This window comes from Anolis sagrei, chromosome 3, assembly GCF_037176765.1.
Source record: "Anolis sagrei isolate rAnoSag1 chromosome 3, rAnoSag1.mat, whole genome shotgun sequence".
Taxonomy (NCBI): domain Eukaryota; kingdom Metazoa; phylum Chordata; class Lepidosauria; order Squamata; family Dactyloidae; genus Anolis; species Anolis sagrei.
In genome coordinates, this window is record NC_090023.1 from 10,542,648 (window position 1) to 10,560,039 (window position 17,392).

The 17,392-nt window shown below is 43.2% G+C and overlaps 1 protein-coding gene across 12 annotated transcripts in view; it reads right to left on the reverse strand.

Moving 5' to 3' along the window:
* Positions 1-17,392, reverse strand: part of TENM4 (teneurin transmembrane protein 4) — an 892,306-nt gene that overhangs the window by 7,850 nt on the left and 867,064 nt on the right. The window lies entirely within an intron of this gene.

Sequence of the window (17,392 nt, forward strand, 5' to 3'; positions counted from 1 at the left end):
ACAAAAATAACATTTATGGTTGGGGGTCACCGCAACATGAGGAACTGTATTAAGGGGTCGCGGCATTCAGAAGGTTGAGAACCACTGTTCTGGATCATGGCCATATAGTTACTTTATCACACATAGGGTTACAAGGGCTAGCGTCAGTCTGCAGGCTACTTATGCTAAACGCTGAGAAACTCGTCAAGTGGTTTTTGGGTTACGTCAATCCCACAAACAAACATTACATTTTTATTTATATAGATATTTTAATTATGCTGTAATTGTATATCAAAACTGTTTTTAAATGCATATTTTCCCTTTGGATTTCAGTATTTATTTACAAAGACATTTACAGTCCTGCCTTTGAGCATCTCCTCCATAAGTGCCCTCAAGGTTTATAACATAACACAAAATACAGGACATAAAAAAATGAGACCACAGAAACAAACAATAGATAGCACAATTAACAGACAAATTAAACCCACTGAAAATCTGGAAAATATATATTGTCTTCACTGCTCACAAAAGAAAAAAAAAACCACTAGAAGGTATTAACTATGGTGAGCATAACAGTGATTGAAAGCAGAGATGGTTACACAGCAAAACCCGAGGCATAGTTATGCTGTTATGGATTTGGGTTAGAATCCCTGCATAATTTCCATTTAAGAAGGGAACAATCTACCTTGAGAAGATAAAGAGAATTACAAATTTCAGACTAAAAAAATATGTATGTTCAAAATGTTAGTTTTCATGCTGGTGGGTATCTGTTTCAACCTTTATATCTCACCCAATATGCGCATTTTAAAAAGAACTGACAATTTCGAAAGCTTTTGTAGTAGTACATTTTGAAAAGCTAAACCTGCATTTTAAATTCTGTCAGTTGTCTTGGGTCTTTTTGCCGAGGGAAAATGTGGAATATAACTCAATCAAACAATCAAATAAATAGTATAAATAAAGTAGGAAGGTTCCATGTTCTTCCAAAATGAAATGTGGGCCCAGAAACTAATTGGCAGCCAGAGAAACTGCTCCAGGAGCAGAGTAGTATGTTCTCTTATATTCACTCCTGTCAGCAGCTTGGCTGCACGTCTTTGAACAATTTGGAGTTTCTGAACAGTTTTCAAAGGCAGCGCCACGTAGAGCACATTACAGTAATCCAGGTGTAACCAAAGCATGTACCCCCCACACCCAAGTCAGATTTATTTATTATTATTTATTTATTTAAAACACTTATATTCCGCCCGTCTCACCCCGGAGGGGACTCAGAGCAGAGCACAACATATACATGGCAAGCATTCAATGCCTGGGTACAATACATAAACATTAAAAACATTTATCTAAATATTAAAATACACCATTTAAAATAACACAATTTAAAACCGCCCTAGCCATCTGCATCAAATCCAATTGACCCTGTCATCTTTCCCATTGTCGCTTAACTGCCCTGTCCCGAAAGCTTGGTCACACAGCCAAGTTTTTACCATCCTTCTAAAGGACAGGAGGGAGGGGGCCAACCTGATCTCATAGCCGAGGAGCCATCACCGAGAAGGCCCTGTCCCTTGTCCCCACCAATCGCGTCTGTGACAATGGCGGGACGGAAAGCAGGGCCTCCCCAGAGGATCTTAATCTCCGTGATGGTACATAGAGGGAGATGCGTTTGGACAGGTAATTTGGGCCGGGGCCGTTTAGGGCTTGATAGGCCAAAGCCAGCACTTTGAATTGTGCCCGGTAGCAAACTGGCAGCCAGTGGAGCTGGCGTAACATGGGAGTTGTATGCTCCCTGTATGCCGCCCCAGTTATTAACCTGGCTGCCTCTCGGACTATTTGAAGCTTCCGAGCAGTCTTCAAAGGCAACCTCACGTAGTGTGCGTTGCAGTAGTCTATTCTAGATGTAACGAGAGCGTGGACCACTGTGGCCAAGTCTGACTTCCCAAGGTATGGGCGCAGCTGGCGCACAAGTTTTAATTGTGCGAATGCTCCCCTGGCCACTGCTGCGACCTGGGATTCCAGGCTCAGTGATGAATCCAGGAGAACTCCCAAGCTGCGAACCTGTGCCTTCAAGGGGAGTGTGACCCCGTCCAGCACAGGTTGCGACCCTATACCCTGTTCGGCCTTGCGACTGAACAGGAGGACCTCTGTCTTGTCTGGATTCAACTTCAATTTGCTCGCCCGCATCCAGACCGTCACAGCGGCCAGGCACTGGTTCAGGACTTGGACAGCCTCCTTAGCATCAGGTGGAAATGAGTGATAGAGTTGGACATCATCTGCGTACAAGCTGGATTTTTCCAGGAATGGTCGCAGTTGGCGCACCAATTTAATTTGTGCAAAGGCAATCATGGTACCTCCATCACCTGGGCTTCCAGGTTTAAGGAGGAATCAAAAATCACCCCCAAACTGTGGACCTGGGCTTTCAGGGGGGGGGGGGGGGTGTAACCTTGTTCAGATCAGGTTGTAACCCTATTCCTGGATCCATCCTACATGAGAACAGTACTACTTCCATCTTATCTGGATTGAGTTTCCATTTGTTTACCCTCATCCAGCCCATCACTAACTCCAGGCATTGGTTGAGGTGTAGCATGGCTTCCTTGGCTTTATCTGTACCAGCGGTTTCATGCAGATGTTAAATAACATTGGGCATGTTAAATAACATTGTCCAACAGCCATGGGGTTGAGCAGGACTCCCCAAAAACCACCTTCTGGCTACGATCTGAGAGAAAGAGCAGTGCCCCTCAGCCCCATCTTCTTGAGTTACTCCAGAAGGATACCATGGTCAGTGGTATCAAGAGGTCCAGGAGAACCAGATAGGTCCCTCTATCTAGGACTCAGTGCAGATCATCCTCCAAGACGACCAAAGCAATTTCTTTGAGTCCCCCTAGAATCATAGAATCAAAGAGTTGGAAGAGACCTCATGGGCCATCCAGTCTAACCCCCTGCCAAGAAGCAGGAATATTGCATTCAAATCACCCCTGACAGATGGCCATCCAGCCTCTGTTTAAAAGCTTCCAAAGAAGGAGCCTCCACCACACTCCGGGGCAGAGAGTTCCACTGCTGAACGGCTCTCACAGTCAGGAAGTTCTTCCTCATATTTAGATGGAATCCCCTTTCTTGTAGTTTGAAGCCATTATTCCTTGTCCTAATCTTCATGGAAGCAGTAAACAAACTTGCTCCCTCCTCCCTGTGGCTTCCTCTCACATATTTATACATGACTCAAGTCCCCCTCAGGGTGAGAAAAGCAGTATACAAATACTGTAAATAAATAAATAAATACATTTCTGTGGCATGCCCCAGCCTGAAGCTCGATTGAAATGGGTCTCAAAAATCAGCTTCATCCAGGAACCCCTGGAGTTGTTTAGCCACCACCCGTTCCAAAATTTTGCTGATGTACATCAAATTGAACATCCGTCTGTAGTTCTTGAGCACCGTCAGATTAAGGGATTGGTTTTACCAAAAAAGAAACAAATCCATTTCATAACAGCTAATGGGTAGAATTACATGTAAGTGAATCCACAAGATCAAGAATTGGCTTCTGGGATAGTGGTCATTAGGGTTGGTGTCACTCAATGTGGTAACTCATAGTCTTACTGCCCCATGGACCTTCTCTTGTATCCGACTATATGGCATCTGCAATAATGTTTCTTTTGTATGAATGTTACTCCTAAATTGTAATTCCCATTTATCATTGAATGCAGTGACAAAATCTGTGACTATAAAAAAGTGGCAATGAAAGCAACAGCATGTGCAAATGAAACCACATGCTTCGAACTGTCATTGTGACTGGGTAATAATGACAGCTCTGACTGGAAAGTATGTGCAAACTGGCACAAAGTTTTAGCACTTGTGGGTATATTAATACAGTATGTATAACCTGGAGTGACAATAAATGTTTTTGTGGTTACACAACTATTATTTATTTATTTATTTATTTATTTACTTATATACCGCCGTTTCTCAGCCTAGCCGGCGACTCAACGCGGTTTACAGCATAAAATAACAGTTAACAATATACAATTAAAAGCATAAAAACATAAAAACACAGTTTATACATCAATACCAATCCAATTCAGCTCTTAACTAAAACGTGATCCTATTCGTCGTCATATTGCCAGTCCTTTAGTCAATTACCATTCTTGCATTGAGTTATCCAAATGCCTGCTTGAACATCCAGGTCTTCAATGTTCTTCGGAATGCCATCAATGAAGGGGCTGATCTTACCTCCAAGGGCAGGGCGTTCCATAGCCGCGGGGCCACCACAGAAACTAACTACAGGATTATTTTTAAAATAAGAAATAATACACGAGTTGAATGAAAAGTAATGCCTCCAACTTCGTAACTCTTCAACAGATGGCAGTACTGGTATGCGGCAGGTACTGGCTTGTTCAGTAGACTCTCTTCTAGAGTTGCATTTTGGTGGAAAGCCTTAGCATTGAATGGTTGGGTTGTTAAAGTGAGAAGTATGGAACGGTCAATGCGACTTATGCCACGTGCAGTCATTGAATTCTTGACAGCAGAAGGTGTCACCCCAAAGGAGATTCATCAGAGAATGCAAGCTGTTTATGGTGATTGTGTTGATGTGAGTACTGTTCTGTCATGCGCTGGGCCTGCAAAGAATTGCCTTTAAAATAGGACGTGCAACTTGAGCCCAGCGGGAAGCCAGGGGGCCCCAAAGAGACGTTCTCAAGGATTTTCCACTACAAATGCTCTTTAGATGGCTTGTGAAGTACAATATTGTCCTTTATTAATGAACAATCAAACAGAAACTTCTCTGTATATTTTGTTGTAAACCGCGTTGAGTCGCCAATTAGGCTGAGAAACGGTGGTATACAAGGACAGTAAATAAATAAATAAATAAATTGACTTCAATAAAGTTAAACAAATGCTTCCATGCTTTTATGCAACTGGTGGCTTCCTAATCATGTCCACGAAGGACAGGGAATTGTCTTCAATAACTGTTTCTTTACTTTAAGGGAAATCACTTTTAACTTCTCCCAGGCTGACTGTAATCTAAGCCTTACTGATGTGGGCTCCGCTACCGGGTCCAACTGCGTCTCGAGCACCAAGTGGACCTACCAGTAAGGCCAGTAGATTCTCCAGCTAGAGTCCTTTGGTCTTCCAAACTGTTTACCCTCCGAAATTCCTCAAAGCTTTAGGGCTGTTTCACTGGAAATCTTTGGAAATCTTTGGATGCTCTTAAGACTGTTCTCCCCCGGAAAGTCTTAAGGGTTGAAGCTTTTGTACAGGAGAAGCTTGTACATGTCCTCTAAATTAGCTTTCCTTACTGAGACTAACTAAAAATGGCTCCCTTCCCAATTGCCCTGAACAAGGGGCGGAACCAAAACTTAACGATGATGGACAGGTGGCTTGCACTACAACTGCAACCAAAGGAAGCCACCTTTCTGCAGAATCCCTGAAACCTTGGACTGCAAGCAAACATTTAATACAAAGCAAATAAAGTTGGAGCTCCTGGTACAGCTGTACCAGCACAAGTACTGTGCGTCATTGGGTGAGCAAGTTTAAAGATGTTGAGGTGGGAACAGCTGACTTGCATGACAAAGAAAGAGTTGGACGTCTGTGACAACAACCACAGAGCTTCACAAGCAAAAGGTTGACAGATGGATTCATGATGATCGTCATATCACTCAGAGAGAAATTTCAAGCAAGTTAAAGAGCACATTCTAAGGACAATTTCTGAGTTTGATTTATTAAAATATTCCTATCCAAACCCAAGTAACGAAGATGGAGGCATTACTTTTCATTCAATCATTGTGCATTACTGCTGAAACTCTACGCACAATAATTTTATTGACAGTCATGTTGGTGTCAGCCCCTCTGATGATGCCACCCATTGTGTTTGCAATCCTTGCACCAATTGGGAAAATGTGGGTCCAAAAATGCAATAAATTCATTATGGAATTATGAGTCAGTTACTTATCCGCGAAGGCCTCCACTTATAAAAGAACTGAAATGGTGGGCTCTTTATTAGCGCTTATTAGGAAGCCAATGTATTGCTTCGCTTTGCTATATTCTTAGCCCTTTGAGCCGAACTCCATGCTACCCGCTAACGAGCCAAGAGAAGAAAGACATTGAGAATCCATATCCATTTGCTGGTATTCAGGGCACAGAAAAACAGGCCATTGTGCACCTTTGAGAATTTGAGAGACAGGTGGAAGTGCTTTTTTATTATTATTTTACAAAAGTAGGGCTTTATAATAAAAAGCACCTTGCTCTCATTAGTGAGTCATCCACTATACTAACAGGAACAATGATCAGATTCCTCGCGGCTTCGTGGCATGATCTTTTAGCTAGGGGAAAAATTGGCTGTGCCTCTGAATAGCAGAAATCGTTCATAGCACCCAAATAATCGAGTAGAACTTGCTGCCTCAAAGAATAATGCTTCTCACTGAGGTCTAGCTCTAGACATTACTAATCAACATCAATTGATCTAATAGCTGAAACTATGTTAGCCTGGTAACTATTGTTAGTCCCAACAAGAATACACCCATTGAATCAGAGTGATTTACCCACATGGTGACTCTCCATTCAACAGTGTGTGTGTGTTCATTCGTTCAGTCATCTCCGACTCTTCGTGACCTCATGGGCTAGCCCACGCCAGAGCTCCCTGTCAGCCGTCACCACCCCCAGCTCCTTCAAGGTCAGTCCAGTCACTTCAAGGATGCCATCCATCCATCTTGCCCTTGGTCGGCCCCTCTTCCTTTTGCCTTCCACTTTCCCCAGCATCATTGTCTTCTCTAAGCTTTGCTGTCTCCTCATGATGTGGCCAAAGGACTTCAGCTTTGTCTCTAGTATCCTTCCCTCCAGTGAGCAGCTGGGCTTTATTTCCTGGAGGATGGACTGGTTGGATCTTCTCGCTGTCCAAGGCACTCTCAGCACTTTCCTCCAGCACCACAGCTCAAAAGCATCTATCTTCCTTCGCTCAGCCTTCCCTAAGGTCCAGCTCTCACATCCGTAGGTTACTACAGGGAATACCATGGCTTTGACTAGGCGGATCTTTGTTGCCAGTGTGATGTCTCTACTCTTTACTATTTTATTGAGATTGCTCTCCTCCCAAGAAGTAAGCGTCTTCTGATTTCCTGGCCACAGTCTGCATCTGCAGTAATCTTTGAGCCTAGAAATACAAAGTCTGTCACGGCCTCCACATTTTCTCCCTCTATTTTCCAGTTGTCAATCATTTTTGTTGCCATAATCTTGGTTTTTTTAATGTTTAGCTGCAACCCAGCTTTTGAGCTTTCTTTTTTACCTTGATATAAGGCTCCTCAGCCCATTCAACGGATCTACTCTTAATTCAGATGAACCAATGTGACTCAAATTCCCACTGGTTGAAACAAATGAGTAGCTGGAAGTATCTCTACTACCGACTTGAATCATCATCATCATCATCATCATCATCATCATCATCATCATCTTTATTTGTACCCCGCTACCATCTCCCCAAGGGACTCGGTGTGGCTTACATGAGGCCAAGCCCAAAGTACATCAAACAAAACATCAATAAACACATCAATAAACAATCAATAAAATACAAATCATATAAATCACATAAACAAAAAATATCAATAGTGACATAAACAATTTTAAAAATGGCCGGGCCAAATGTAATAGATTAAAATTGAAAATATGCTGACGTGAACAAGGTAAAATATAGAATCATAGAATCAAAAGAGTTGGAAGAGACCTCATGGGCCATCCAGTCCAACCCCATTCTGCCAAGAAGCAGGAATATTGCATTCAAATCACCCCTGACAGATGGTCATCCAGCCTCTGTTTAAAAGCTTCCAAAGAAGGAGCCTCCAACACACTCCACACTCACGTCAGCATATTTTCATAACTAGGATAGGATTTTTCAGAGAGAAATGAGGGAGCACAGTCCATCCTAATGTAAGGGATCATGGCTTTACGGTGCGGGGTCCCTTTTCGAAGAAATCCACAGAGTCCAATTGGTTCATGTAAGAACCAATTCAAGCTGATCAACATGAGACGGACAGAAGCACTTCTGTTTGTGCTTTCAAAGACTGCCGTCCCCTCCTCTGTTTCTGCTGATCTTTATACTCAAGTAATAGGTCATGGAATGTACTCTCTTTCTAGCCCCTCTCCCTTGACCTTCTGATGGCAAGTACCTTCTTGTACCTGCAGACTCTGTGCTTAACCACAACCTTTGGCTTAACCACAACACAACTTCCTATGTAAGCTTGAACTTTTTATGACCTCTGCATGTCACACCTTGTTTCTTAAAAACATTTTCTTCAGTGTTGCTCTTTTTCTACAGAGAAAGGGTATATTTCTCTTTTGCTGTTAATTTCATTCAAAGACCCTTATTTAGCATTTGCAAATTTCACTCAAAGACTCTTTCACTAAGTCAGTATTAAAGTGCATTGTGAGGACATATTGCTGAGAGTTCTCCTTATTCTGGGAAGGCACACTGGAACAACCACTTTTTCAGGCTCCTCCTAAAGACTGCCAATGTTGGGGCATGTCTAATGTCCCTGGGAAGTGAGTTCCAGAGTCAGGGGGCCACCACCGAGAAGGCCCTCTCTCTCATCCCCACCAATCACGCCTGCAAAAGAGGTGGGAGCATGAGCAGGGCCTCTCCAGATGATCGAAGAGATCGTGGGGGGTCATACACAGAAATGCGGTCACGCAGGTAGGCAAGTCCCAAACCGTTCAGGGCTTTGTAAGTCAGAACCTGTACCTTGAATTGGGACCGGTAAATGAACGGCAGCCAGTGGAGCTCCTTAAACAGGAGGGTTGACCGCTCCCTGCTCCATGAACCCATGTGTATGGGAATGCTAGCTGTTTGTCAGAGGAAATTAATTTTCAATTTTCCAGCTTCAGTTACAATCACTATCACTTTGGGGTGGGGAGCCGGGAAACATGAGAGATCAACTTTTATACTAATGTTTTGTAGTAAAGTGTTCGCAGTAAACAAGCTCAAAGTCTCCCTGTATGTCCATCACTGTCATCACCACCACCACCAAGATTCCACCACACGTAGAATGGAGGACCTTCTTACAGCAACACCAGAGCCACTCGAAGTGGCCAGACTGTGATCAAGTATTTAGTTTAATGTCAAGTTTTAATAGGCATCAGCAATCCATGGTTCTAAAGTACTTACAAAACTAGAGGGTGCTGGTGCTTTGCTTCTACAGTGTTGCTAAAGTTCTGGTGGTGAAAATTTCAGAACTCTAACAAAACTTTCAAAATTTCCCATGGATGATGGGACTTGCAGTACCTTCACTCACTTACTGAAACCACTGCGATCCTCATCCAATGACCGATAAAGACCAAACTTGGCACACAGAGCCCTCATGATCCACTCTACATCCTGCTGCAGACTGAAGGAGGATGGACCATGGATGATGGGACTTGCAGTACCTTCACTCACTTACTGAAACCACTACAACCCTCATCCAATGACCGATAAAGACCCCCCATGACCACTCTACATCCTGCTGCAGTTTGGAGGAGGATGGACCATGGATGATGGGACTTCAAGTAACTTCACTCACTTCCTGAAAACAATGCAACCGTCATCCAATGACCAATAAAGACCAAACTTGCCATACAGAACCACCATTATCCACTTTCTCAAATAACTCGGGCAGCACTGGGTCCCCAAGCTAGTCCGGATGCAGTTCTAAGGAGGATGGACCATGGATCATGGGACTTGCAGTACCTTCACTCACTTACTGAAAACACTGCAACCTTAATGCAAAGACCAATAAAAACCAAATTTGGCACATAGAGCCCCCATGGCCCACTCTACATCCTGCTGCAGTTTGAAGGAGGATGGACCATGGATGATGAGACTTGCAGTACCTGCACTCACTTAGTGAAACCACTGCGACCCTCATCCAATGACCGATCAAGACCAAATTTGGCACACAGAACCACCATTACCCACTTTCTCAAATAACCCAGGCAGCGCCGGGTCCCCAAGCTAGTCCTGATGTAGCTCTAAGGGGGATGGACTATGGATGATGGGATTTGCAGTACCATCACTAACTTACTGAAACCACTGCGACCCTCATCCAATGACCAATAAAAACCAAACTTGGCACACAGAGCCCCCATGACCCACTCTACATCCTGCTGCAGTTTGGAGGAGGGTGGACCATGGATGATGGGACTTCAAGTAACTTCACTCACTTCCTGAAAACAATGCAACCCTCATCCAATGACCAATAAAGACCAAACTTGCCATACAGAACCACCATTACCCACTTTCTTAAATAACCCAGGCAGCGCTGGGTCCCCAAGCTAGTCCTTATGCAGTTCTAAGGGGGATGGACCATGGATGATGGGATTTGCAGTACCTTCACTCACTTACTGAAACCACTGCGATCCTCATCTAATGACCGATCAAGACCAAACTTGGCACACAGAGCCCCCATGACCCACTCTACATCCTGCTGCAGTTTGAAGGAGGATGGACCATGGATGATGGGACTTGTAGTACCTTCATTCACTTACTGAAACCACTGCGACCCTCATCCAATGACTGATCAAGACCAAACTTGGCACACAGTTCCCACATGACCCACTCTACATCCTGCTGCAGTTTGAAGGAGGATGGACCATGGATGATGGGACTTGCAGTACCTTCACTCACTTACTGAAACCACTGCAACTCTCATCAATGACCGATAAAGACCAAATTTGGCACACAGAGCCCCCATGACCCACTCTACATCCTGTTGCAGTTTGGAGGAGTGTGGACCATGGATGATAGGACTTCAAGTACCTTCACTCACATCCTGAAAACAATGCAACCATCATCCAATGACCAATGAAGACCAAACTTGCCATACAGAACCGTCACTATCCACTTTCTCAAATAGCCTGGTCAGTGCCAGGTCCCCAAGCTAGTGATAAATAAATAAATAGGGTCCGTAAAAGAGAGCTCCCTAAAGGTCACAGTGGTAGTGGCCCATTTTTCCTAGAGATATTCATGTTTTTTTCCGCTATTGCGGAGAGCTTGTGCTCCTAACTGTGCCAAAGTGGAGGAATAACTGTACTTTCTACTCCGCCAATACCATCGTTCCTAGTATTTTGCTTCTCTTTGAACTATTTTGCTTGTTTTCCCCCAACACACGCTTCTTTGACCTTCAAATCACTTACTCCAATTAATTCTGCTGATTCCAGTGGAGTTTAGTTAGTTTGGTCAAAGGCTACAGTCCCTCTGGTCTGGCCTATATTTAAGGCATGGAATACTTGTTTTTCGGTAGACCTTAAATAGCAATTTGCATGGATGAATTAACGCTTAATCACATTGTTATTTTTAAAAGGCTTGATCGAAAAGGTCACGATTAGGAGGAATTTAGATTTTACTCTCTGGGAGCAAATATCCTTAATGCAGTTTATTTAGATGCAATTTAGAATCTGGGCTGCCAGCTGATGCGCACAGCGTTGCCATTAATCATCCTTTAATGTGCAGGAAGGGATGTGGGAAGGAGTGGGGAAAAACAGAGAAGCCGAGGAGAATCCGTCATAGAATCATAGAATCATAGAATCAAAGAGTTGGAAGAGATCTCCTGGGCCATCCAGTCCAACTCCCTGCCCAGAAGCAGGAATATTGCATTTAAATCACCCCTTACAGATGGCCATTCAGCCTCTGCTTAAAAGCTTCCAAAGAAGGAGCCTCCACCACACTCCGGGGCAGAGAGTTCCACTGCTGAACGGCTCTCACAGGAAGTTCTTCCTCATGTTCAGATGGAATCTCCTCTCTTGTAGTTTGAAGCCATTGTTCCGCGTCCTAGTCTCCAAGGAAGCAGAAAACAAGCTTGCACCCTCCTCCCTGTGGCTTCCTCTCACATATTTATACATGGCTATCATATCTCCTCTCAGCCGTCTCTTCTTCAGGCTAAACATGCCCAGCTCCTTAAGCCGCTCCTCATAGGGCTTGTTCTCCAGACCCTTGATCATTTTAGTCGCTCTCCTCTGGACACATTCCAGCTTGTCAATATCTCTCTTGAATTGTGGTGCCCAGAATTGGACACAATATTCCAGATGTAGTCTAACCAGAGCAGAACAGAGGGGTAGCATTACTTCCCTAGATCTAGACACTATGCTCCTCTTGATGCAGGCCAAAATCCCATTGGCTTTTTTTGCCGCCACATCACATTCCTGGCTCATGTTTAACTTCTTGTCCACGAGGACTCCAAGGTCTTTTTCACACGTACTGCTCTCGAGCCAGGCATTGTCCCCCATTCTGTATCTTTGCATTTCGTTTTTCCTGCCAAAGTGGAGTATCTTGCATTTGTCACTGTTGAACTTCATTTTGTTAGTTTTGGCCCATCTCTCTAATCTGTCAAGATCGTTTTGAATCCTGCTCCTGTCCTCTGGAGTATTGGCTATCCCTCCCAAACAAACAAACAAGCAACACAGCTTACCGTATTGTGGAAAGATGATAGAGCAGTGGTTCTCAACCTTACTAATGTTGTGACCCCTTAATATAGATCCTCATGTTGTGGTGACTCCCAACCATAAAATTATTTTTGTTGCTATTTTATTAACTGTAATTTTGCTACTATGTATTGTCGAAGGCTTTCATGGCCGGAATCACTGGATTGTTGTAGGATCTTTCAGGCTATATGGCCATGTTCTAGAGGCATTCTCTCCTGACATTTCGCCTGCATCTATGGCAAGCATCCCCAGAGGTATTGAGGTCAGTTGGAACTAGGAAAATGGGTTTATATATCTTTTGTCCCACCCTGGTCTTTCCACAGATACATAAACCCATTTTCCTAGTTCCAACAGACCTCACAACCCTGAGGATGCTTGCCATAGATGCAGGCGAAACATCAGGAGAGAATGCCTCTAGGACATGGTCATATAGCCCGAAAAAACCTACAACAACCCAATTTTGCTACTGTTATGAATTGTAATGTAAATATCTGATATTCAGGATGGGTTTTCATTTCTTGGACCAAATTGGACACAAATACCCCATACATCCAAATTTGAATACTGGCAGAGTTTGGAGGGGGGGGGGGTTGATTTTGTATTTTGCGAGTTGTAGTTTATTTACGGTATTTCTATGCTGGGATTTATAGTTCATCTACAATCAATGAGCATTCTGACCGCCATCAACAATGGAACTGAACCAACCTTGGAACATACAACTCCTATGACAAACAGAAAATACTGGAATGATTTGGTGGGCATTGACCTTAAGTTTTGGAGTTGTAGTTCACCTACATCCAGAAAGCACTGTGGACTCAAGCAATTATGGATCAGGACCAAACTTGGCATAAATATTCAATATGCCCAGATGTGAACACTGGTGGATTTTGGGGGCAATAGAACTTGACATTTGGGAGTTGTAGTTGCTGGGATTTATAGTTTGTTGTGATAAGTCCTTGCAGGACCAAGTATGTTTGTGAAGAAAAACCTTATGAGTGGCAATGATCTTGTTCAGCTGGCTAAGTAGGTCAACCAGCAATCTTGTACCACACCCAAGGGGCTATAACTGTTTGAGTTTCTTTGAATACATTCTGGTTCACCAGCGTTGAGTTCCAGCAGGAGATGCTGAAGGAGAGATCCTGAGGGAGAGCTTCTGGAGAGCCTTTTCTCGGAGGAGACCTATGGACAAAGGCTTGGCTCTGGCGAGCAGTTTGGAGAAACTACTCTGAGGAGGCTATGGAGAAATAGCTATTTACTTCAGCTTTATTTTGATCTCTCATTTGCTGTAAGATGAAGATGCCTTATTTTATGTTTTTTACAAAGACTGTGTAGATACGTTGCACTGCTGATTTTTGTATGCAACATTGCCAGTTTTGTTTCATCTCTGCAAAGTAAAGAGGGTAAAGATTTTTCTGCTCACTTTTACTATTGGTCTGAGAGCTTTTGCATTTGGGTTTTGGGCACTGGGATATCTGGCTAAAACACACGCTACATAACATAGTTCACCTACAATCAAAAAGCATTCTGAACTCCATCGACGATGGAATTGAACCAAACTTGGCACATACAACTCCCATGTCCAACAGAAAATACTGGAAGGGTTTGGTGGACATTGGCCTTGAGTATTGGTGTTGTAGTTCACCAACATCCAGAGAGTGCTGTGGACCAAACTTGGCACGAATACTCAATATGCCCAAATATGAACACAGATGGAGTTTGGGGGAAATATACCTTGACATTTGGGACTTGTAGTTTCTGGGTTTTATAGTTTACCTGCAATCAAAGAGCATTCTGAACCCCACCAATGATAGAATTGGGCCAAACTTCCCACGGAGAACCCCCGTGACCAACAGAAAATATTGTGTTTTCTGATCGTCTTGGGCAACCCCTCTGATATTCCCTCGCAACCCCCCCCCCCCAGGGGTCTCAACCCCCAGGTTGAGAAATGGTGTTATAGGGAGTATAATGGCCAGGAAGTCAATATTCATAGAATCATAGAATCAAAGAGTTGGAAGAGACCTCATGGGCCATCCGGTCCAACCCCCTGCCAAGAAACAGGAATATCGCATTCAAAGCACCCCTGACAGATGGCCATCCAGCCTCTGTTTAAAAGCTTCCAAAGAAGAAGCCTCCACGACACTGCGGGGAAGAGAGTTCCACTGCTGAACGGCTCTCACAGTCAGGAAGTTCTTCCTCATGTTCAGATGGAATCTCCTCTCTTGTAGTTTGAAGCTATTGTTCCATTGCGTCCTAGTCTCCAGGAAAGCAGAAAACAAGCTTGCTCCCTCCTCCCTGTGGCTTCCTCTCACATATTTATACATGGCTATCATATCTCCTCCCAGCGTTCTCTTCTTCAGGCTAAACATGCCCAGCTCCTTAAGCCGCTCCTCATATGGCTTGTTCTCCAGACCCTATATTGTTAGGGTTGTTTCTACACTGTAGAAATAATGCAGTTCGATAGCAATTTTACAGCCATGGATTAATGTTATGGAATAAGGAAATTGCAGTTTTGCAAGGTCTTTAGCCTTCTCTGCCAAAGATGGCTGGTGCCTCATCAAAGCACAACTCCCATGATTTCATAGCACTGAGCCATGATAATTAAAGTGATGTCAAAATGCGTTAATTCTATAGTATAGATTCAACTGTTTGTCTAGTGAAAGAGAAATGTCAAAAAATGATTATATAGTCGGCACATGGTAGAGCTAAGGTAAGAAAATAATATGGAAGTTTCCAGTTCCTAGTAATTTCCAGTGAAATTAAACATATACAAAAGATTCGGAGCTATGTACTAAAACATCTTGACATGTTCAGCTGACACAATACCAGCTGGGATATTGTAATAGGATATATGGCTCAGGTGTGACCTACATAGTTTGAAACATTGCTGTTTCAATACCAGTGAGTTTGTATGCCATAGCTCTTTGTGGATCACTTTGTGCCACTGCTTATTTTTGTAAGCATCCTGTCTTCGCAATTTCACTATATCCACTTGACTTAATTGCTTGTTCAGGTTGGGACCCAGGCCTCCCAAGCCATGGTCCACTCTGCACTGTGAAATTAAGTGCTGATTTCAATCTACTATCATCACGCTGAAGTATTATGTGCAGATTTGAAAAATGTGGATTTGATATGTGTGGGTATGAATGGAATTGTATGAAAGCTGTGTGGATGGGGCCTAATTTGGCTGAAGATATCATTCTAAATAATTTACTACCTGCTTGCTGGACCGTAATTACAAGTTGCTAATGAGAACGGAAATGGTTGACCTTCTTAGTAAACTGTGATAAGAACTGTGGCAGTGATAAGAGAAATGTTTACATCTCTCAACATTTGTGTGTGAATGCTAAGTGAAAATGTAATTCCCCTTTGTTTGTTTGTTAGCCAATGTAACTGTAAGTTTGTGAATCCAGTGCAGTTACATAGAATCTGTATGTCCAATGTAGTTCTTTGCCTAAATGTTGCTGTGTAAAAGTTCTGATACCTTTTCTCTTACTGGAAAATCGCAATAAAAAGAACCTATGCTTTAAAGTTATTGAAAAGTTATTCACAACATTTTTGGAACAGCAAGCAGGGCTATTCTTTTCCAGTATGAGAGGGCGAAATAACACTATCAGACTTCATTTATGAACCTTAAAGGGGCTAAAATTTTCCCCTTCACTAGAATGATAGTGGCTTTCAGGGGTTACAGACAGAAAGAGGTCTTTCCAAACCTTTGACCTCTGCTTCTCTTTACACAGAACCTTAATCATGCTTTACAACTAAAATGAGGTTAACATTCTATAGCTCTATATAAATAAACATGTAATGTTCTTTTGTGGGATAAATCAAAAACCACTGGATGGACTGACATGAAATTTGAACACAATACACTTATCAGGCCAACAAGTGACCATCACTCATAAAAACACAGCGGAAGGGACAAAAAAACCAAAAAGATGCTACAACGCATGCGCCAAATGACTCCCCCTGGCAAACAAAACACACAATAGCATACCCACACTCTCTTCCGGACTACAGTTCCCAATATCCCCTAGACAGGGCCCTTTAGGAGAGAAGGATGATCCAAATGCACAGCTTTCTTCTCCTTGGATTTCTTTGAGAGCATCCCAATCCCTGCGTATTTACAATTTCCTCTTCCAGGACTGCAACTTCCAGCAATCCTCCAGATAGATAAGATAGATTAGATAGAGATAGGTAGGTAGGCAGATAGATTGATCAAGAGGACTGCTGGGAGTTGCAGTCCAAGAAGAGAAAGAAAAAAAGGGAGAAAGGAGAGGGGAAAGAAAAGGGGGAGGAAGGGAAGAGGAAGAGAAGGAAGGAAGGAAGGAGAGAATGAAAGAAAAAAGGGAAGGAAGGAAGGAAAGAGGGAGGAAAGGAAGGAGAGAAAGAAGGAGAGAAAGAGGAAGGTTGGCCACAGCAACGTGTGGCGGGTGCAGCTAGTATGAAATAAAAGCTGACTAAAGATGCAATGAATCCCATCGTTGTTGCTATCACCCACACATTTCTAAACTGACCTGGAATACAATCCCAGAATCCTAGAGTTGGAAGAAACCCCAAGGACTATCTACTCCAACCTCAAACATTCCCTATAGATGGCTATCCAGCTTCTGCTTTGAAACCTCCAGAGAAGGAGATGCCATCAGACTTTTGAGTTCTTACTTTCAAAAGATTAGATAGAAGTAGGTAAGTAGGTAGGTAGGTAGGTTGATCAAGAGGACTGCTGGGAGTTGCAGTCCAAGAATAGGTATAGAAAGAAGAAAGGGGAGAAAGGAGAAGGGAAAGAAAAGGGAGAGGAAGGGAAGAGGAAGAGAAGGAAGGAAGGAGAGAATGAAAGAAAAAAGGGAAGGAAGGAAGGCAAGAGGGAAGGAACGAAGAAGAGAAAGAAAGGAGAGAAAGGGGGAGGGAAGGTTGGCCACAGGAACGTGTGGCAGGTACAGCAATAAAACCCAGTGGCAAAGTACATACTTTGTTTACAAAACATCCACATAATCAAGGT